Here is a 23058-nt window from a genome sequence, read left to right on the forward strand (position 1 = left end):
GAATTTTGAAAAACTGGGTTTAAATGTATTTGGCTAAGGTGTATGTAAACCTCCGACTTAAACTGTATGTCCATTACATGAAATCCAAATAAAATATGTTTATATTACAGGTTGTAATTCAACAACATGGGAAAAACTCCAAGAGGGATGAATACTTTTGCAAGGCACTGTAATGGAGTGGTTTGGATGGAGTCTAGGTAATATTAAATATGTGCTTAAAATATGATTTAATAATGTATCAGTTGAGTATTTATCTAGGCAAGTCAGTTTTACAACACATTTTTACTTACAATGACAGCCTAGGAACAGTGGGTTAACTTCTTGAGAATACAGGGGGTGCTATTTTCCCATTAGCATAATTTGCTCTACAGATTAAACTGCCTCTTATTCAATTATTGCTCTTACTATATGCATATAAATAATACCATTGGAAAGAAAACAATCTCTAGTTTCTAAAACCGTTTCAATTTTGTCTCTGAGTGATACACAAGTCATTTGACAGCACTTTCCCTGACCAAGAAGTAGAATGCAAGAAGTCTATGCTCGCTTCAACGCTCTGCCTATATATGGTCATGACCCCTATGACCAGAAACACACTTCATTCGCCTTCCTCTGGGTGTCAAGAGGACGTCAGAGGAGAAATTCTTTGTTTATCTGGTACTGACGTGAAATAAGACCTATTTCTTTGGCGTGACCGACAACTTCCGGTTTTCTGATTGCACGAGTTGGAGCTGCGATTGTGTACTGTTTTGCTGGCGTTATGGATGAAAACTATCTCCGTGTCGAATTTTGTTTGATACATGTGACCATATCATCGTAATGTATGTTTTTTCAATATAGTTTAATCAGATTATTTGAATTTTTTCGGGAGTTTTGTGGTGTTCCGTTGTCTGATTTTATTTACGTTTGAGAGATCCGTGCCACTCGACCAGTACCTGTGCTAAATGGAGTGGGAAAGGAACAATTCTGAACGGAACCAACGACTCATCTTGACAAAGGACACTTTGATCAACATTCTGATGAAAGATCAGCCATAGTAAGACCCAATTTACGATGTTATATCATATCTGTTGTGCATGTGAACTGGCCGTGGGCGCCTAGCCGAATCTGCCTGGTATAGCTATGCTAATTTAGCGCTACATTTTGTTTTTGTTATAAAACATTTAATAAATCTGAAATATTGTTTGGATTCACCAGATGTTGGGCTTTCAATATCTGTACGCTGTGTATTTTTCTGAAATGTTTTAAGATGAGTAATTCGTTATATGACGTTGGTCTCTGTAATTGTTCTGGCTGGGTCAGCACTATTTCAGATTGCAGCTGCAATGTAGAACTGTGATTTATACCTGAAAAATGCACATTTTTCAAAAAAAAAACTATGCTATACCATAAATATGTTATCAGACTGTCATCTTATGAAGTTGTTTCTTGGTTAGTGGCTATATATATTTTTATTTAGTCGAATTAGTGATAGCTACTGACGCAGGAAAAAACTATTGGGAGTAAAAAAATCGTGTCCTTTGCTAACGTGGTTAGCTAATAGATTTACATATTGTGTCTTCCCTGTAAAACATTTTTAAAATCTGAAATGGTGGCTTTATTCACAAGACCTGTATCTTTCATCTGGTGTCTTGGACTTGTGATTTAATGATATTTAGATGCTACAAGTTACTTGTGACGCTATGCTAGCTATGCTACTCAGTGGGGGGGGGGGGGGGGGGTGCTACCGGATCAGGGTTGGTGACTCGTGAGAAGTTAACTGCTTTGTTCAGGGGAAGAACAACAGATTTTTACATTATCAGTTTGGGGATTTGATCTAGCAACCTTTTGGTTACTGGCCCAACGCTCTTACCACTAGGCTACCTGCCGCCCCAGTATAAGGACTAATATATGAACTAAATGTATATAAAATGTTCTACCGTAAATATTTTCAATTAAACACCTAATGATACTGGATCACTAGAAGAGCAGTAGTTTAGAACTGTTCTACAGGATTTGGGCAATCCTCTATCCTCCATCCATGTGCTTCAAGTATTGCATGATCTATGAATTTGAAAGTGGTCACATTTCCCAAACCCCATCCCGCATCTACCACAAAGTGTCAGGAAATTACATTTTGTGCATTTAAACAGCTTTTCTAGGAATGAATACAGCCAGAAGTGACTCTCGGCGGTATGGACAGTTTGCCTGCTGGTGCAGTAAAGCCTATGTGTGGGTGGTAGGAGAGTGCTAACAGAATGGGTACAACGAGAATGATAAACAGATAAGCAAGTGGGCTGAAAAACACTGCATATTATGTCCATGGCCTCCATACACTTATTGAGCTTATATGCAGAAACAAACGGCTCTATTATTTACCATGTCAGTCTTTGTTCTTGTTGTTGAAAAATAAGATCAAATCTCGCCCTGGCCCTATGCAGCATTATTCTCCACTTTTCCACAATGCCATTAGCTATAAATCATACTGGCAGAAATCTATTAGCATTTTAGCAAGCCATCATGGCCTTGCCACCTCTCCCATTTCTCATCCTGGTGCATCGCAAATTGCATATCAAGCTCTGACCTGCTGATAATATAATGGAGTCTTTTGAATTTGCCATGAGTGTCAAGAAAGGGAGGCGTATTGTGCAGGCCGCAACCTACTCGAAACGATTCACTGCAGAACAAAAAGTACAACAACATTTATTTTACCATTCATCTCACTTCATTTTCCCATCTTTATACAGTGTAAATGATTTATTTAAAACCATATTTGCAAGTCAAGACACTTCGCTTGTTCTTCACCCGGGCTAATCTGGTTTACGTAATTAACGCGTGGTATTTCAAGTCAGCCATAACAATCTGCTCCATGCACTCTTCCTGTTTCACCAAACGCTAGCGGTGGGAAGTGAAGCTTGGGACATGTGGTCCCTGCTGTGTTCCTTAACACTGAAATACAAGACTCATCTGAATCTTGCTCATTAGGATATGAAATGCATCATGCAAAGTGAGGAGAGTGAGGAGAAGGCTCACAGGAGAAAATGTGAATAGAAAAGGAAATCTGTGACATATGGTTCTGTGAAATTATGAGTTATCGGCTTTGAGAGGAGCAGCTGGAAGTTCCCTAAATATTATATGGCTATAGTGCATGTTATATTATATCAGCAAAAGCGTTACTCGTATAACCAACACTTCTAGAGCCACTTCTTTGGACCAGGGGTTTCATTTGACCTTGACCAACGATGCCAATAAAAGCCATTCCAAATTACCCTCTTTTCCCTCATCTTGCTTGGAAAACTCCTGGCTGGTATTGTAGGTGAGCACTGGGTGATGGGATGCACCTTTTGAACACAAGAGTGAGCGAGCTATGAGTGACAGGGGAGGAGGATCAAATAAATATTTTGGCGCAAAAACAGGACACATGAGGAACCAGGTTCAGGGTGCTGTGGAGAGGAGAGATGCACCACACCTTATGTGACTGTCAATATATCCTCAATGCCAGCAGAAATAAGTAAATAAAACCATATGACCTGTTTTTTCCAATTATGTTGATCCAAGCACAATATTGATAATATGTCATGTCTATATGATGATGAGGATTAAGTAAGTAAGGAAATCTGGGTTTACGTTGTTCAATACATGCAGCGTTGTTGGAATGCTAATCTGGGTTGAAGTTGTTCAATATGCAGGATTGGTTGATGAGCGAATATAAGAGTTAAAGATTTTTTTCTAAGACACTTGAGAGCCTATGCAATCCAAACTCTTAGTAACCAGACCTTGATTTGAAGTGCTCTTGGTTTTCTGAGCCTTTCTGACGTGTAACTACGTCGGGTACTAGAAAACCTGGGAAAGCCTTGGCATCTGTCCAACAAGATTTGCCGAATCCACGCTTACATTTCAATTCATTGTGGCAGAGCAACCTGATGACAGTGCACTCTTATGGAGGTCAATAACAGTGGCGGGACACTTTTACCCAGTGTCTTTGTGTTCCCCTTAGTGACAGCATCTCATTGTCAGGTGTTTAGCATGATAATGTGTTTAGCCTGATAAGGTCACCACTCTGGCTGATTCTCATCAATGCACTGCTTTAAAAAGAGGTTTATCCAACGTTGTAGCCTGGATCAACTAGTCTAAATGCTAAGTCTCTCTCTCAGGAGAATGGAGGCCTGGGTGCAAACACATACGGATAAAGAACTCAAAATCAGCCATAAGGATTTGGATGAGTTAAAATACAATTAAATGACCCTTGCACTTTATTTATTTGTCATAAGGACCTGGGAAATATATTGATATTGCTAACAAAGTCAGGTAAAAGTGTCTAATAGCTGCTCTTTTAGTGTGACAAGTCTTTCGATTACATTTGTTGGTATTCCTAGGAAGATGGAGGTATTCGCAGGAAATAAAATGCAAGCGTAGCAATTGAGCTTAACTAATAAGGCAACAATTGTTCTAGAATGCCACTGGTTTCTGCTCTGGGTGGACATTAACACCCAGTAGCAAGGCTACACTATGTGCCATGCCACCATCATCATTCCTTTTCAGCAAGTACAGAGCTAGCAGTAGTCAAATTGGGAGCTCACTGGCTTGTACTGGGAAGCCATGTTCCTCTTTGAGAGCGGCATAAGGATCGCTGTCAATCTCTTCCACGTTGAGTCAAGTTAGAGAACTGTGAGGGAGGAGAACTGGCAAGGAGTGGGAGAGGTAGAGCGCCGCAAGACGTCCTCCACAGCGGCTGTGGCGATGCATTAATCACATTGGAGCTGGGTGTCCACGCTAAGAAGTGTCCGGATAAGATGTAAAGCCAAGATAGTGATGCTACAGTATGACTGGAGAGGAATCCTGGCTGCTCCTGTCCAACAACAGTCCCTCCTTTCTCTGCCCACGTCGCATTGCAGCTCCCTGATTTGAATTTGTACATTCGTTCGGACAGAGGCTAGATGCTAAGATGTTCATTTCACTTACATTTACATTACATTTAAGTCATTTAGCAGACGCTCTTATCCAGAGCGACTTACAAATTGGTGCATTCACCTTATGATATCCAGTGGAACAACCACTTTACAATAGTGCATCTAACTCTTTTAAGGGGGGGGGGGTTAGAAGGATTACTTTATCCTATCCTAGGTATTCCTTAAAGAGGTGGGGTTTCAGGTGTCTCCGGAAGGTGGTGATTGACTCCGCTGACCTGGCGTCGTGAGGGAGTTTGTTCCACCATTGGGGTGCCAGAGCAGCGAACAGTTTTGACTGGGCTGAGCGGGAACTGTACTTCCTCAGAGGTAGGGAGGCGAGCAGGCCAGAGGTGGATGAACGCAGTGCCCTTGTTTGGGTGTAGGGCCTGATCAGAGCCTGAAGGTACGGAGGTGCCGTTCCCCTCACAGCTCCGTAGGCAAGCACCATGGTCTTGTAGCGGATGCGAGCTTCAACTGGAAGCCAGTGGAGAGAGCGGAGGAGCGGGGTGACGTGAGAGAACTTAGGAAAGTTGAACACCAGACGGGCTGCGGCGTTCTGGATGAGTTGTAGGGGTTTAATGGCACAGGCAGGGAGCCCAGCCAACAGCGAGTTGCAGTAATCCAGACGGGAGATGACAAGTGCCTGGATTAGGACCTGCGCCGCTTCCTGCGTGAGGCAGGGTCGTACTCTGCGAATGTTGTAGAGCATGAACCTACAGGAACGGGTCACCGCCTTGATGTTAGTTGAGGGTGTTGTCCAGGATCACGCCAAGGTTCTTAGCACTTGACTAGAGCTGACCAAACTGATCAACTGGGCAAGAAGGACCTTGGTCAGACAGCACTGCAGAGTTCATTGGCTGTGATGAGAGACCCTGCCACCAGGACAAGTCTCTACAGCACTTCACCAAGCTGGGCTTTATGGGAGAGTGGCCAGACGGAAGCCACTCCTGAGAAAAAGGCATTTGACAGCACGTGAAAGACAGGTCATAAGGCTGAAGGATGATGTGGTCTGATGATACACATTTATTATTTGGCCTGAATGCAAAGTGCTATGTGTAAAAGAAAACCATCCCTATTGTGAAGCATGGTGGTGGCAGCAGCATCATGCTATGGGGGATGCTTTTCAGTGGCAGGGACTGGGAGACTTAAGGATATACAGGGAACAATGAATGGAGCCAAATACAGGCAAATCATTGAGAACCTGCTTCAGAGTGCAAACAACAGACTGGGGCGAAGATTTACGTACCAACAGGACAATGACCCCAAGCATACAGCCAAAGCAACGATGCAATGGCTTCAGAACAAGTATGTGAAAGTCCTTGAGTAGGCCAGCCAAAGCCCAGACTTGAATCCTATTGAAATTCTTTGGAAAGACTCGAAGATTTCTGCTCACTGCCTTTCCCCATCTAAGTTAACAGAGTTTGAGAATATCTGTAAGGAAGAATGGGAGAAAATCCCCAAATCCAGATGTGCGAAGCTGATACAGACATACCCAAGACGACTCAAAGCTGAAATCGCCGCCAAATGTGCTTCTACAATGTATTGAAACAGGGGTGTGAATACCTATGTAAATTAGATTCTTCTGTATTTCATTTTAAATACATCTGCCAAACTTTCTACAAACATGTTTTCACTGTCATCATGGGGTATTGTGTGTAGATGGGAGAGATGTTTCATTTATTTAATCCATTTTGAATTCAGGCTGCAACACAACAAAATGTGGAATACGTCAAGGGGTATGAACACTCCCCGAAGACACTGTTTTTGTTTGGCACTGGCAGAGGGGCAAACGACAGAGTGAGAACTACATAAAGAGCTGCATTTTATTGAACAACCTAAAGATGCTTAAAATAAGCAGATAACTTGCACTTGCCACTTGCAGTGACTCTATTTTTTGTCTCTCTCAAGGCAAACAGAAAATAAAGCACGTATACATATGGGGATGATTCTGGAATGAGATTCATTATTTTATTTTATTTCACTTTTATTTAACCAGGTAGGCCAGCTGAATAATCAGCTTTTAAAAAGTGTCTGGTTGTAATTAACAAGTCCTGTTTCGATACTGTTCTCTGACATAATGGAAATAACTGTTGACATACTGTATCAAGCTTGTGACTGGATGCATTTGCTGTTTGTTTTGGTTGTTTCAAATTATTGTGTTCCCAATATAAATGAACGGTAAATAATGTGTCACTTTTATTGTAAATAAGTATATAATATGTTTCGAAACACTTCTACATGAATGTGGATGCTACCATGATGACGAATAATCCTGAATGAATCATGAATAATTATGAGAGAGAAAGTTGAACGCATAAATGTCATACCCCCCCCAAAAATGCTAACCTGCCTTGTTATTGTAACGGTGAGAGGTTAGCATGTCTTGGGGGTATGATATTTGTGCGTCTAACTTTCTCACTCATTAGTGCTAGCTGCAAGTTGCTACAAGTAGGCCTACCTTCAATCTACAAGCGCAACTTTTTCTCTCTTACTGTCTACCATAGTGGCACACGTCACAGTCCCGCTCCCCTTCTCCACTACTGCCATCTAAATAATGAATACTCTGCCACTTGCGGTAATCCTCCAGTAGAGCTAGCCCATAAATAGCACGGATCCAGACAGAAAACACTCGACTTCCCCATTCACCTTTCAAAACACATAAAAATACTTTTTAAAAATGGTCCCCTCTGGCATTGCAAGGTAGTGACATGTACTGTACACAGGTTTGAGGAACATGAGTTGCTTCAAGCTTTGAGTGATTGTGATAATTTAATGTCTCTGCACTGTATCTGGGTTGGAGGTTGAAAGTTTGCTCAGCATCCATTTCAAGACGACATCAAAGTAAGCCAACTATTTTAAAAGGCAGCAAAATCTCAGTTGAAAAGGTACAGTAATGGCAAACGGCACCTCTGGGCTTCCTGTGATGGATATGTGTGTGTGAGTGTGAGTGTGTGAGAGTGAGTGAGTGAGTGAGTGAGTGAGTGAGTGAGTGAGTGAGTGAGTGAGTGAGTGAGTGAGTGAGTGAGTGAGTGAGTGAGTGAGTGAGTGAGTGAGTGAGTGAGTGAGTGAGTGAGTGAGAGAGAGAGAGAGAGAGAGAGAGAAGATTTACAGGCCGGGGTAGAGAGATAGAAAGAGTCGGATGAGAACCACAGATACAGAGAGAAAGAAAGAAAGAGAGGCAGAAAGTGAGAGGCAGAGACAGAGGGGTGAAAGTGAGAATATATAAAAGGTAGTGTTAATTAGCTGGAATGTTTGCCCTCTTCTAGGAACTCTTAATGTTACGCCAGAGAAACACCAAAGCAGACGAACGTGAGAAGAAATATCTTCTGAAGTGGCTTTTTACAGGAGGACTCAAAAGCTTCTCCTGCTCCCCCCCCCCCCCCCCCCCATCCTGTGTCCCCGATTAATGCAAAGGGTTCAGGCGGCCGTGAGGGGGTGCCAGTGATATCTGACATGTCCTATTGTATGCAGATGTATTGACAGGCCTGGCATTTGGCGTGCAGCATCGGAAATGCCTTTCAGTGGCAAGCTCTCAGCCAATTACCAGGCAATTATTGTTTTTATATGTACATAGGACTTGACGTTAAGAATTAGGTCTAGAAATATTAATCTGTTAACAGTTTTGCAGAATATAGACTTCACCTATGTGACTCAAAGTGGAAAATGTTTCTCTAAATGTTTAACAAATGAGTAGAACAAATTGGTAATCTAGGTCATTTCATAGCTAGCTTAAACATGGTTACAGACAAAAATATCAAAGATATGTAACGTTTTTTTTTTTTTTGTATGGGTGCCATGTTTTGGTGCCATGTTTTGTCATCGGCGCCCGGGTAGTAGTTGTTGGGGGGGGTTAACTGCCTTGCTCAAGGACAGAACTGCCCCCATTTATTTATTAATAAAAGTAGCTAATTAGAGCTGTGACACCGGGGGTGGGGGGCTAGTCTCACTGATAATCATCAACATAAAACCACGTAGCTAAATGGTCTTTTCTACCTACAGAGATGGCTTTACAGTTGGGATAATGATTGCCCTAACTATACCGGTGAACAATTTGAGAGAAGGACAATGCCCTCTGCTAGTATCATTAAAATAAGTTAGGTGCCGTCATTGTACAATATTTGCAGAATGATCAAAATGCGAACAGGTTCATGTCTGACAATTATATCCAAAATTAAAGAGTAACTAATGGGTTATTCTCAAATCATTTCCAGGAGAGAAATACTGATACATACAACATTTAATTATGAAACAAAACAATACACTACAACGCTGGTTTGTAAGGACTGTGTGGGACAATAATATGTACCCATGTTACGTTTCGCGCCCATGGTACCACATACCAAATGATGTCAATTGTAAACGGAATTTACCAAATTCTGATGAAACACAAAACTGCACCATTTAATTCACTGGATTATATCATACTGTATCATAACATCAAGAAACATTGTATAACCGTTCCATTTTTTTTTTTACACTCCTGCTGTGTATTTCGTCACTTAAGTACACTATTTAGATGAATTCCCTTAAAAAACATCCAGCACTAAAAGGCACAATCTGTAACTCATGTCCAGTCAACAGTTCGGCCCCTACGCATCTTTACAAACTGTGAGGGTGGGTTTTGGAACATTTAACTGCCATTGGGTGATTAGGATTCTGTGATAACCGCTTCCAAAACCTCTCCTTTTCTTTGGTTTTGGTGGGCTTTTACAAAATAATTCCACAATGTCATAGAAATGTCAGTCACAGTTACATTGTCAAGTCCCAACCCCACAGTCAACAAGCAGGTGCAGAGGCAGCACTTTTGACAGGAAATTTAAATTACAGATTGTCTCTTTAGGACATAAAGTGATATTACAGTTGACACTGGAAATAGCAATAAAAAAACTGAAATAATTAAACTGCATAATGTATATGGGCATCATGGATATTATAAACAACTAGGATGAAATCAGACTTAAACAATCAATACATCTTGAATTGAATAAAATTAATATGTGAACAGCGTAATTTAATCATATCCCTCTTATTCAGGTAGCAGTTACAAATACAGTTACCTTGCTCCACATTTTGGCTTTGGCAATAAATCATAGCTGTAGCTCCAGGGCAAGACCTCACATGACGCAATACCCACAGAGAAAAGCTTGTCGAGTTTACCCACTTGCATTTACCTGTCATCTGTAAATATATGTGGATTGCAACTGTATGACCCGGTTTGACGCCCTAGCAGATTTATCTGTGATGAATCTCTACTGCTTCATGTTGGTCGCCACTTTCTACACACCTATTACTCTGTCTGCTAAGGACTTCAATCTGTCACTGTCTCCAAGGTCATGACGTAGACCCCACAATGGTTAAATCAAAGGAGTAAAGACCCAGGAAGCAATATCTACCATCCAGGCAAGATTTGTCGTAGCCATTACCAAAACACATTGAAGGAGAGTTTCGATTGCATTGGCAATGTGCAAGTAGTGCAGACTGCAGAGAAGCATAATAATAGAAGTTTCTGGAAGACGACAGGCATAATAATACCCACTATCAGTCACTTCCAATATGAAACGACTCTAAAAGACTTAAAGCCACCCTAAAATTTCCATTCAACATTTTATTGACTTATTTTTCATTTGTAGAGCATAGGCCAGTAAAAATCCAGATTAATTCCATGAGAAAATGCATCGGACTGAACATTGCCCATTGAATAGTAGGCTACGTCAGAGGCTGAACATTTTGCATAAAACCTCTGCTAAAAATGGTTCTGGGCAAGTGTATAGTAACTTGAGTCTGTAGACTTCCAAACTGCAATCTGTTTCCAATTTACTTGCAATGTAAATATTCCCAGCTTCAGTGGACATGGTTCTAGCCAAGTGCAAATGAATGAGAATGTGGTATTATCAATTTAAAAGTGGAAAGCTGGTGTCTGGTATTGATAGGAATCCAACAAGGAAAAATAGCCTTGATATTTTGACAAAAACAATAATAATTGAGGGCTCTATTTTAACAAACCTAAAGCAATGGTAAATCTAAGGTTTGCCAGTAGCGCTATAGGCCCGGGGCTGTGTCAGAAGTATTTTCTATTTTCACTGCAGGACTTATGAGCACAATGGCGCGAAAGGGCTGGGTTTTGAGGAATAAATTAAATATAGGTCACAGAATATTCTCTTTCTAGTCCATTGTGGATAGATACACTGTATTATACTGAACAAAACTACAAACGCAGCATGTAAAGTGTTGGTTCCATGTTTCAGGAGTTGAAATTAAAGATCCCACAAATGTTCCATATGCACAAAAAACGTATTTCTCTACATCCATGTTAGTGAGCATTTCTCCTTTGCCAAGACAATGCATCGCCCTGACAGGTGTGACATCTCAAGAAGCTGTGCAGTTTTGTCACACAACACAATGCGACAGATGTCTCAAGTTTTTCATTCCGATTGACTGGGCTTGGCTCCCAAGTGGGTGGGCCTATGCCCTCCCAGACCCACCCACAGATTGCCCCTGCCCAGTCATGTGAAATCCATAGGTTAGGGCCTAATTCATGTATTTCAATTGACTGATTTCCTTATGTGAACTGTAACTCAGTAAAATCTTTGAAATTGTTGAAAATGTTGCATAATATTTATTTTGTTCAGTATTAAAACGCATAGGCTACAGTAATGAGTAATAGCAACAGTAAAAAAAAAAATAACATCCAGTTTGCTTAATATGTTTGGAGTGTTTATGGGCAACATTGTTGTAATTGGCTTCAAACAATATAGGGCCTTTACGCCAGGGGTTGGAACCACTGTTCCGACCGACTAGCAAAATAAAGTTCTGAACCGGTTGAACCCCCAAAAATGTCTGGTTTATATCGTTCCTTTCTGTTCCTATTTAAACCTCAAACATTTAGCTCGACATGAAATTACTTGACCAATCAGTGGGGATAGAGCAGCTTGCTATGGAGCGGGTAAGCAATTGAATCTGTACAGGAACATCTAAGAGCAAATTGTATTTTGACGTGTAGATGAATCATAATGAAAGAAACACACACTGTGCTTCCAGTCACAGTATAGGGCGCGAGATGAAACTGACATTTTGCAGATGAAGAGAGAGCGAGAGAGGATGGAGGAAGGTTGCCTTGAAGCGCTGGGCATTTTGTTATGACACGCATTATCTGAATTAGGGCCACAGAATTATACCAATGGAGGAGCAGCTTCTATGGAGGAACTTTGAATGTCTTCCGAGTTAGTTTAACATCAGACCAGAGCAAACGTTAGCTAGCTAGACGGCTAACATACGTGTGTGTGCAGAGCAGCACTATAAAAAACTATGTCTTACCTTTTTTGGAGCTAATAAATTCATTGTGAAACCTGATAACTATAGTATCTTTAACTAGCACTGAAAAGGGTAATCCATTCTTCTAAACATCTCTCCCTAATTTCTGAATCATGCTTGTAACGTCGTCAGTAGGCTACAGTAACCTATGCTTCCGAGGGAAGAGGCAGGTAGCCTACACACACTCACACCCACTGGCAAAGATTTCCAGCTGGCAGGCAGAGGCTGGAATAAGTTTCTGAGTGACGGCTTTGTATAGGCGCATTGTTGTGATTTTTGTGGGACTGGGAAAAAAATCCTGGAGTGTGAAATAACGTTATTAACCAGTTCACATGCTTTTAAAATAACGGTTCTGTTCCAGAACAGCATAGATCACTTTCGTTTTCGGTTTGGGTTCTGTTCCTCAAATAATTTCATTATTTTCCATTTTTCGGGCTCTCTTCCTTGAACCGGTTCCAACCCTTGCTTTACCCAGCACACTCCAACAACAAATACCAGGCTCCTGTGCATTTTATTGTATGTGTAAGACACATTCTCAAAAAGCAAGATATAGCCTTGTCCTACCATTGATACGGCGTTATAGGACTGAATCACTTGGTGAATGCATTGGGCAGTTCATTATGAAGAGGAGAGGCTATGCTTGTGTTTTAGTCAAATGAAACGAAATGGGGAAAAAATATTTATGTTTCTAAATAGGGAGGTTTATGGGCACAAAAAGCACATATCTATTGTTCCATGTGCATATGGGGACTGCGCATCACGGTTGGATAGGCTGCGCTTCTGTTGTCAAAATCAATGCCATAACCAACCTCGTTACTGCTAAGACCAGCTTTCGGTCTTCAATATCCCCATCAGTGCATACGTTTGTAAAAACACACCTCAGATATTGCCACCCCTCCCACCTCAGCGCGAGCAAGCTCATATAAGACAGGTCAATTACCAACCCTGTCGCTATGGTTTGACAGTAGAAGAGCGCCGGCTTTAACAGGTCAAAATAGCAAACAAGCACGCATTTGACAATTGTCAGACGAAATTAGAGCCCAGAATCTCCTTAATATCTTGATGATCAGTGAAAGGATTGGGAGGGATATACAGTGCTGCAGTCCATCTAAGGCCCAAGCAAATGGTTGAACAGTTACATTCACATACACGCTGAAAAGATATGCGTGCCTTTCATAAACTAAACCATACAGTATTGTACCACATGAGTTAAAAATGGCTATTTCCTTGCATAACGTATCCAACAAATTAGTTAAGATAGAGAAAACTAAGCCGTAGAATGTAAGGTACAATAAAATACAAGAATCATCTTCCATGCTTTTCTCATCAACATTTGAAAGCATATCCAGTGCCAAAGTTCAGGTTTTACCTTTGGCAATGACTGTGGCTATTCCCTCAAGAGTTCCTAAGGAGCTCCACTTCTTAGAGTATTTCTGGCTTTGTAGCAGATGTAAGAATGCCTTGGATATCCTCTTCGCTCGGGTTTTGATAGATACTACAGTCACACATTGCACTGGAACGCTTTCGTTTGCCTCATTGACGCATTCAGTCGCTGGCTGCCACAAGGGTTAAAACCTACTGGACCGGGAAGTCACACACAAACACACAAGCATCGTTCTAGTTGCCAACCTCTCCTGCAGCCTGCATCCTTTCTCCTCCTCCTCGTACTCAATGCTGTACATCTCTCGCTTCTCTCCTTTACGTAAGACAGTAGAGAGAGTGCTGAACGATTTGCACTGCTGTATCGCGGATCGTGTTACAGTGTCTGGCTCGAGCTGCACTCGCAGACAATAGGCTGAGTGTGTTTACCCCGCATAAGTATAGAGAAAGAAAGGGAAGGAGAGGGGATGAAGACTGCCACCAACTAAAGCTAAACCCTGGGGGGGGTGGGATAGTGTGTTTGCCCTAGAAAAGCATCTCCAAGACATCTCGATAGGTGACGTACATTGACAATAGAGAAACAGTGACATGAATTCACATGGGGGACTGTGTGGTAGTCACTCAAGTGTTCCTGACCTAAAAGTGTCACCTTATGCACTGTTAAGCACCACTGTTAAGCACCACTGTTAAGCACCACTGTTAAGCACTTATCCATCAGGGTGACATCACTGCCATAATAGCCCCAATGTTTTCAACTGGGTCAAACAATTACAGATGAGATGTCACTTTGTCCCAATGCGTTGTAAATTACACCAGAAGTAGTTAAAGAGCTAATACAAACACTAACGTGCTGAGATATACACAAACAATATTAGTTATTTAATTTGCATTGTCGAATAACTCAAAATCAAACAACTATACTGTAGGCTACATATTCTGATCATAGACTTTCTAGGGAAACAAGAGCAATTCATTCCCATCATGAAAGAGCCAAACATTTATTGATTTGACTCTTTCTTTGTCAGTATGGACAGTCTACATAGAATGATTAAATCATGTTGGATTATAGCAACAAATAGTCTGAGTATTTATTAGTTACTTTGTTTACTTGTTTGATTTTGGATGTCACTTGAGTCTTGACAAAATAGGATATTAATGTGACTTGGTTAAAGTAGTATTGTTAATTTAACTTTTAACATGCCGTGAAGGGGACAAAGTGTCCTCGATCTCTAATTAGGCGGTGAAATGTATTTGAGAATGTTTATAATTGTCTCTAAAATCATTTTAAAAAATTCTAGAAACTGTCAATGTGACCTCTTAACACATCTGCATAAAATGTTGAGCAAAAACAAGGAATTAGATTAAGCTTTAAAAAGGCACACTTAGTAGTAGCAGCTGTGTAAGCCTCTCTCTACGCTTATATGCGAGAGGGGTGAGTTCGGAAAAACTGAAAGGATGCATCTTAGAAATAGTTTTCACATACAAACTTCTTATGTTTGAACTCAGAATCAAATAGGTTTCCCCAAAGTAACATGGTCGCTGTGGTAGAACGTTTATTTTGATTTCAGATGTGTCATGTAAATAAGATTATTAGGGAAATTGTTCTTCTTGCACAGCATGTAAACGTTTAAATCAAACTATTATATTAATCTGACTATTCACATGAATCATATTATTTTGTGCATATTCAGTGCCGGTCGTGTTCCAATTGGTCAGTCACTGGGATCGGCTCGTAACACCAGCCACACTACACAGTAAAGGAAAAACAATCTGACACTGACAGAACTTTGTTGGCGCCTATGACCGCACGTAGTGGTACTTAAAATCAGCAGACCTAGACCCTGTCACACTGAACGAGCCAAGACGTCCGACAATTGTTTATAACCTAAGAACTAGCCCACGACGTGGACATTATCATGACATAAGACATCTAAAATCGTCTAAAAAGGCCTTAAATCAAGCCTGGTTAGTTTTTTGTCTATGAAATGCAATGAGCAACCACAGCTGACCACAGATTACCATTGTGTCCTCTATTGTAGTAGTTCCCAAACTATGGGTTGGGACCCACTCGTGTGCTGCGGCAGGGGTCCAGGTGGGTCACGGGATGGCATGTTTCGTGCATTGCAAAAATAATAATTAATTAATTGGGGGAATACATTTTCAGGATGGAAAAACAGTTTCAGTTTAAACTTAAACGACTAAAACCAAATGTTTTGAATATAAGAACACAGCATTAGCGATGTAAAAATGCGTAGAATAGCAGAGAATTTGCTTAAAAACTGAAACACTTTCTCTCCGCGACCAAGATTATATTTTTGGTGAGTCACGAAGCAAAAAAGTTTGGGAACTCCCGCTATTGAACATGTACATTCCTTGAAAAATACAAAAAGACCACAAAAAGGAAATCTATTTGCAATAAATTGCTCTTGCAAATATGTTTGGTTGATGGAAATAATTATGGTAATGGGTACATTACATTGTTGCTATCAGTAGTGCACTTCAGTAGTACACCTAAGCATATCCTTTTCCCAATGGCAAACATTCTATTGCATTGAATGTGTTTTTTAAATATTTCATGGTCAAGGACAAACTATTCGATTCAACACTCAGAAGTGTTATATTGACCTAGAACGCATAATATAAAAACATGTCAATACAAGCAAGCCAAAATGGATGCCTGAATTGAAGTCTTAAAGGGTGCACTATCGATATTAGAATCATTTGACAAAATTGGGGCTGAATCAAAAGTCAAGGAATTAATTCCCCCCTGTTGTTATGGCTAAATAAATGTAATTTTATCTTGTTTTTCACCCAATGGTGTAGCCTATTTGCACAAGGAGGAATGCATTTCACAACTTAATTTCAATGTTTGTGTGTTATGGCCAAGCATATTTTTTTTGCCTATTTCTGGCTAGAAGATCGAGAACATCAATTATACCCGATTATATACATAGCTCATGTCATTATTCATGATAATCAATGTACAAGAGGTGGAAAATATTGCTCCTTCAGCGATCCTCCACTAATAACTTGGACTTATTTGCAGGTGTATTTGAAAAGCGTATTCTAGGATATTGCTCAAAGTACAGGGCTCAAGGTAGAAGTTGCGTCTATACACAGACCTAAGATCAGATTACCCAACCCAAATCTTACCCCTAACCATTAGGAGAATGAAAATATACAAACCCTGGACAAGCAATTACAGGCAATGTCTACCGAATCCTAGAACTACTATGTTAAAAAGATAGCATGAGGATGGTTGGATGGTTAAGGAATACTGAATGGGTCAAAGGCACGTTCAACGTAAATGTACATATACAGTAACATGTTAACACGTATCATTGACCTAGGTCATGCAGTATGGATATCAAAAATACTGCCTAATGATATCATATTTCAAAGCAACAACTGGATGCTTATGCCAAGGCTAACTTGCCTTCAAAATTACTTGTGAGGATTTAAAATTAAATTAAATTGTATTGGTCACATACACATGGTTAGCAGGTGTTATTGCGGGTGTAGCGAAATGTTTGTACTTCTAGTTCCGACAGTGCAGCAGTATCTAACAAGTAATCTAACAGTTCCACAACAACTACCTAATACACACAAATCTAAGTAAAGGGATGGATAAAGAATAGGTACATATAAAATATATGGATGAGCCATGACCGACTGGCATAGGCAAGATGCAATAGATGGTATAAAATACAGTATATACAAATGGGATGAGTAATGCAAAATATGTAAACATCATTATTAAAGTGGCATTAATAAAGTGACTAGTGATCCATTTGTTAGAGTGGCCAAGGATTTCAAGTCTGTATGTAGGCAGCGGCCTCTCTGATATAATGGATAGGCCTACATTGAGAGCGCTTAGTTAGGGGAAATTGTATAATTGGGACCTTTGAGGAGGGAGAGGTGGTGGGCTTGAGCCTGGATGGTCTGTCTAGAGAAAAAATATGAATCTGGTTAGAATGTCTTGTCTTTGACAGTCACCCGCCGCTATTGATCCACCCTCTGTCAAATCAGGCGTATCTCCAAAGCCCTAGGATAAACAGCAACCTATACAGTCAAGTAGCTCATTTTCACAATAGCTGTATGTACAAACAACAAAGAAAAAAGTGTCTGCATTGGCCAAGATGCAGCAATGAATTTGGACTCATTCTAAAAGCAAAAGAGAGCAAGAGGGGGAGAAATAATACAAAATAAAATCCTCAAAATGGCGGGTATTCAGTTAGGGTATGACAGATTTTCACTCTGGGTTTTGGAGTTTGGAACTTGACATGCAGAGTATGTCTGTTGCAGACACAGACGTTTGTTATGGAGAAACGCCTCATAAAAAGAGAGGACGCCTCAGTGCTGTTGTGGTTCTTTGGTGTTTACTCCTCCAGCTGCCCTTTAGAATATGGATTATGTGGCGAGGCAGTGGCCAGGGACCACTCCATGGGGGGGCTAGGGTGGGTGCCTGGCTCCCGCAGACAGTCTGCTGAGAACCCTATGTGACGGGGACGCGGAGACTAGCAGAGAGCCCCCCAGTTCTCAAGGCCGACCTCATTGAGATCCCACGGACGGATGCTTCTCACACTAGCCCATACGCTAGTGTCTGAAAGAAAGGGAGCGAAAAGAAGAGGTTGAGAGAAAAAGGGAGGGAGGGGGCCACAGACTCACAGTCAAAGCAGAACAGAAAATGGGTTTGCAGCGAATGCTGTCCGCTGTCGCCGATCATGCCATTCCACAAACTATTGCGCTGTAAAAATAAGAAAATTAAACTCCCAGCGGGTGTAGCTATTGCTGATGTACTGTTCAAACAGTCGGATGTAACAATAACGATGTGACAGCTATGCTGCAGTGCGGCCCCGCCGACTGAAGTTAACCAGAGGTCCTGGCATTGAGCGCCGGCTCAGACACAATGGTCTGAACAGTAGGGCGCCGGGGAGGTGGCCGCTGGCGTGGCATGGCTAAATGGAGCAGGTGATTTTCCATCTCCTCCGGTGCCTTGAGGCACAGCCAATCACGACCGAGCAACCATGTCCCCAACAAGCCGAGAGGGAGGAAGGAGAGAGACCGGGAGTATGGAGAGGGATCTGACATTATGCATTATTTACACGCACTGCTACGGCGCAAAGACCTCGACAAAGGGTAGGCCTTCTGAGGTTCCATCAACGCCGACTTGTTTCCGATCCATTATTGATGGCAACCGTATGCCGTATACCTTCCCTGATTTACTGCATTCTGTTATTGTTCCTTTAATAAAGGTTATTTCCAGTAAAGTAATTCACCATAGGGGAAATGCTCTCTAATATTGCAACAGTATTTCTTCCAAATTGAAAACTTAAGCATGAAAGCTCTGGGAGGACACACTTATTTTACAGGTCTGTTTCCACTATTTCAATTGCTACCTAGAATTGACTAGATCTCCCCACCACCCCCCAACTTGGGATATGGGAACGTAACTCAAAGGGAGTCCACGTCTGAGGTATGGATCCCATTACCAATTACCATGTTATGAACGTTACATATAGAAACTGTATATTCCAAATGCAGTTGCAATCACGACCTCTGACAATGAGCCAAATTAGGGAATGCACATCCAATTCTGTTGTAACCAAATATGTATGAACCCCCCGGGGATGATGGCTCCCTGGCTTTTAACTTGAAGGCAATTGCTTGCATTTCATGGTGTCCAATCCAAGATTATTACCAGGCGCACTTCAAAAGATTTCCCCTCAATCTCCCCGGGAAAACAATCAATCTGCTAATTATACATGGTTGGGACAGTCGGCAATGTTCCCTTTGAGGATCCACACGTCTTTGACTGATCTGCAGTCGATCCCCAGATTGTGGCTAATCATCATTACTGGCTGCTGAAACAATGACTTTCTTTCAGTCATTGGAGCTTCAGGAAAGACACCGGGGATCTAGGAGTTTTCATAATGGTGGTTTGGGGCTTGAGTCTGGATTTATAGGAATTAAGGCAGTGACTCGCAGGGGTCAAAAATGCTATTTAAAGCAAAAAAAATGAAATCCAACTTCTCATTTACAACTGCGGCCTGGCCAAGATAAAGCAAAGCAGTGAGACAAAAACAACGACACAGAATTACACATAAACAAACGTACAGTCAATAACACAATAGAAAAATCTGTATACAGTGTGTGCAAATGAAGTAAGGAGGTAAGGCAATAAATAGGCCAATAGTATCAATGTAATTACAATTTAGAAATTTACACTGGAGTATGTGCAGATGAGGATTTGCAAGTAGAGATACTGGTGTGCAAAAGAAAAAAACTAATATGGGGATGAGGTAGGTAGTTGGTTGGATGGGCTATTTACAGATGGGCTGTGTACAGCTGCAGCGATCAGGAAGCTGCTCTGACAGCTGACACTTAAAGTTAGTGAGGGAGATATAAGTCTCCAACTTCAGTGATTTTTGCAATTCGTTCCAGTCATTGGCAGCAGAGAACAGGAAGGAAAGGCAGCCAAAGGAGGTGTTGGCTTTGGGGATGACCAGTGAAATATACCTGCTGGAGCGCGTGCTACGGGTGGGTATTGCTATGGTGACCAGTGAGCTGAGATAAGGCGGAGCTATGCCTAGCAAATACTTATAGATGACCTGGAGCCAGTGGGTTTGGCGACAAATATGTAGCGAGGACCAGCCAACGAGAGCATACAGGTCGCAGTGGTGGCTTTGGTGACAAAACGGATGGCACTGTGATAGACTACATCCAATTTGCTGAGTAGAGTGTTGGAGGCGTATTTGTAAATGACATTGTCGAAGTCAAGGATCGGTAGGATAGTCAGTTTTACGAGGGTAAGTTTGGCAGCATGAGTGAAGGAGCCTTTGTTGCGAAATAGGAAGCTGATTCTAGATTTAACTTTGGATTGGAGATGCTTAATGTGAGTCTATAAGGAGAGTTTACAGTCTAGCCAGACACCTAGGTATTTATAGTTGTCCACATATTCTAAGTCAGAACCATCCAGAGTAGTGATGCTAGTTGGGCGGGCTTGCCCTTTATACCAACTTAAATTGATCTAGATGGTACTGTAGAGATCGACCAATTATGATTTTTCAACGCCGATACCGATACCAATTATTGGAGGACCAAAAAAGCCCATACCGATTAATCGGCCGATTTTTTATTTATTTATTTGTAATAATGACAATTTCAACAATACTGAATGAACACTTATTTTAACTTAATATAATATATCAAGAAAATCAATGTAGCCTCAAATAAATAATGAAACATGTTCAATTTGGATTACATAATGCAAAAACAAAGTGTTGGAGAAGAAAGTAAAAGTACAATATGTGCCATGTAAGAAAGCTAACGTTTAAGTTCCTTGCTCAGAACATGAGAACATATGAAAGCTGGTGGTTCCTTTTAACATGAGTCTTCAATATTCCCAGGTAAGAAGTTTTAGGTTGTAGTTATAGGAATTATAGGACTATTTCTCTCTATACGATTTGTATTTCATATACCTTTGACTATTGGATTTTCTTATAGGCACTTTAGTATTGCCAGTGTAACAGTATAGCTTCCGTCCCTCTCCTCGCTCCTACCTGGGCTCGAACCAGGAACACATCAACAACAGCCACCCTCGAAGCAGCGTTACCAATGCAGAGCAAGGGGAACAACTACTCCAAGTCTCAGAGCGAGTGACGTTTGAAACACTATTAGCGCGCACCCCACTAACTAGCTAGCCATTTCACATCGGTTACACCAGCCTAATCTTGGGAGTTGATAGGCTTGAAGTCATAAACAGCTTGAAACATTGCGAAGAGCTGCTGGCAAAATGCACGAAAGTGCTGTTTGAATGAATGCTTACGAGCCTGCTGCTGCCTACCACCGCTCAGTCAGACTGCTCTATCAAATCATAGACTTAATTATAACATAATAACACACAGAAATATGAGCCTTAGGTCAATAATATGGTCGAAATCCGTAAACGATCATCTCGAAAACGAAACGTTTATTCTTTCAGTGAAATACGGAACCGTTACGTATTTTATCTAACGGGGTGGCATCCATAAGTCTAAATATTCCTGTTACATTGCACAACCTTCAATGTTATGTCATAATTACGTAAAACTCTGGCAAATTAGTTCGCAACGAGCCAGGCGGCCCAAACTGTTGCATATACCCTGACTCTGCGTGCAATGAACGCAAGAGAAGTAAAACAATTTCACCTGATTAATATTGTCTGCTAACCTGGATTTCTTTTAGCTAAATATGCAGGTTTAAAAAATATATACTTCTGTGTATTGATTTTAAGAAAGGCATTGATGTTTATGGTTAGGTACAGTCATGCAACGATTGTGCTTTTTTCACAAATTAGTTTTTGTTAAATCATCCCCCGTTTGGCGAAGTTGGCTGTCTTTGTTAGGAAGAAATAGTCTTCACACAGTTTGCAACGAGCCAGGCGGCCCAAACTGCTGCATATACCCTGACTCTGTTGCAAGAGAAGTGACACAATTTTCCTAGTTAAAAGAAATTCATGTTAGCAGGCAATATTAACTAAATATGCAGGTTTAAAAATATATACTTGTGTATTGATTTTAAGGAAGGCATTGATGTTTATGGTTAGGTACACGTTGGAGCAACGGCAGTCCTGTTTCGCGAATGCGCACCGCATCGATTATATGCAACACAGGACACGCTAGATAAACTAGTAATATCATAACCATGTGTAGTTAACTAGTGATTATGATTGATTGATTGATTGTTTTTTATAAGATAAGTTTAATGCTAGCTAGCAACTTACCTTGGCTTCTTACTATATTCGCGTAACAGGCAGGCTCCTCGTGGAGTGCAATGTAAAGTAGGTGGTTAGAGCGTTGGACTAGTTAACCGTAAGGTTGCAAGTTTGAATCCCCGAGCTGACAATGTAAAAATCTGTCGTTCTGCCCCTGAACAAGGCAGTTAACCCACCGTTCCTAGGCCGTCATTGAAAATAAGAATGTGTTCTTAACTGACTTGCCTAGTTAAATAAAGGTGTAAAAATATATATATACAGTGGGGAGAACAAGTATTTGATACACTGCCGATTTTGCAGGTTTTCCTACTTACAAAGCATTTAGAGGTCTGTAATTTTTATCATAGGTACACTTCAACTGTGAGAGACGGAATCTAAAACAAAAATCCAGAAAATCACATTGTATGATTTTTAAGTAATTAATTTGCATTTTATTGCATGACATAAGTATTTGATCACCTACCAACCAGTAAGATTTCCGGCTCTCACAGACCTGTTAGTTTTTCTTTAAGACACCCTCCTGTTCTCCTCTCATTACCTGTATTAACTGCACCTGTTTGAACTCGTTACCTGTATAAAAGACACCTTTCCACACACTCAATCAAACAGACTCCAACCTCTCCACAATGGCCAAGACCAGAGAGCTGTGTAAGGACATCAGGGATGAAATTGTAGACCTGCACA

At 41.0% G+C, this 23058-nt stretch overlaps 1 protein-coding gene across 3 annotated transcripts in view; it reads right to left on the bottom strand.

The window, feature by feature from the left end:
• LOC139581122 (teneurin-3-like) overlaps positions 1–23058 on the bottom strand; it is a 204451-nt gene that overhangs the window by 113160 nt on the left and 68233 nt on the right. The window contains exon 1 of one of the 3 annotated variants that reach the window (XM_071410575.1): positions 13609–13794. The exons of the other annotated variants lie outside the window; for them this stretch is intronic. The gene's annotated coding sequence lies outside the window, so the exon portion shown is untranslated. Of the gene's footprint in view, positions 1–13608; positions 13795–23058 lie in introns of those variants that run through there. 3 annotated transcript variants of the gene reach the window in all.

This window comes from Salvelinus alpinus, chromosome 7 (genome assembly GCF_045679555.1).
Source record: "Salvelinus alpinus chromosome 7, SLU_Salpinus.1, whole genome shotgun sequence".
NCBI lineage: Eukaryota > Metazoa > Chordata > Actinopteri > Salmoniformes > Salmonidae > Salvelinus > Salvelinus alpinus.